We start from the raw sequence: 897 nt of genomic DNA, 5'->3' as shown, positions 1-897 counted from the left end.
CCCCCCGAGAGCCCAAGCATCTCAGCTCCCAAACCCCCTGCTCTCACTCTCCGGGCCCTAGAGAGCGCAGGCATCTGGGCTCCCAGCACCCCCTGCTCTCATCCTCCCAGGGAGCAGAGAGGACCCAGGTATCCTCACCCCACTGCCCTGCCAGGGAGGAGAGAACCAGGTGTCCAGGACTCCCCTACAGCCACTTGGAGGTGGGAGGGGAGGCCTGGACCTGCCCAAAATTAGCCACCTGTGCTAAAATCAGCGGCAAAATCTCCACAGGTCCCGCCTTGGCTTCTGCCTTCTCGTACCAGCCAAGCGCTGGGCACGGGCACGGGCATGGGCATGGGCACTGCGCAGGGGCAGGGCAGGGCTGGCTCCAGGGCAGGAAGGGGCCCGGGGCCTGGGCCTGGTGAGGAGCAGGCCAGGGTCACGTCCTCACAGCAGGCTGCCCACCAGCCTGGGCTCCAGACACCGCTGCAGGCAAACTCAGGGCATGGGTGGGGGCGGTCCCCAGGTACAGGGCTGGGGGAAGCTCACAGCATTGGGGGAGCTCACAGCACTTCTGGAGAAAGGTCACAGCATGGGGACAGCTCAGGGCAGGGCTGGGGGGAGCTCACAGCCTTGGGGGAGCTCACAGCACTTCTGGAGAAAGGTCACAGCATGGGGACAGCTCAGGGCAGGGCTGGGGGGAGCTCACAGCATGGGGACAGCTCAGGGCAGGCCTGGGGGAAGCTCACAGCCTTGCGGGAGCTCACAGCATGGGGACAGCTCAGGGCAGGCCTGGGGGAAGCTCACAGCATTAAAGCCAGCACAGGGCCCTGCTGGAGGAAGCTCACAGCATTGGGGCAGGGGGAGGGGCCAAGGCAGAGGTGGGGCCAAGGCAGGGGGCGGGGCGAGCGGCTCCCC

This window comes from Alligator sinensis, unplaced genomic scaffold (genome assembly GCF_000455745.1).
Source record: "Alligator sinensis unplaced genomic scaffold, ASM45574v1 scaffold1575_2, whole genome shotgun sequence".
Taxonomy (NCBI): Eukaryota; Metazoa; Chordata; order Crocodylia; family Alligatoridae; genus Alligator; species Alligator sinensis.
The sequence above is the reverse complement of the archived record's forward strand: the minus strand, read 5'-3'. Positions refer to the sequence as shown.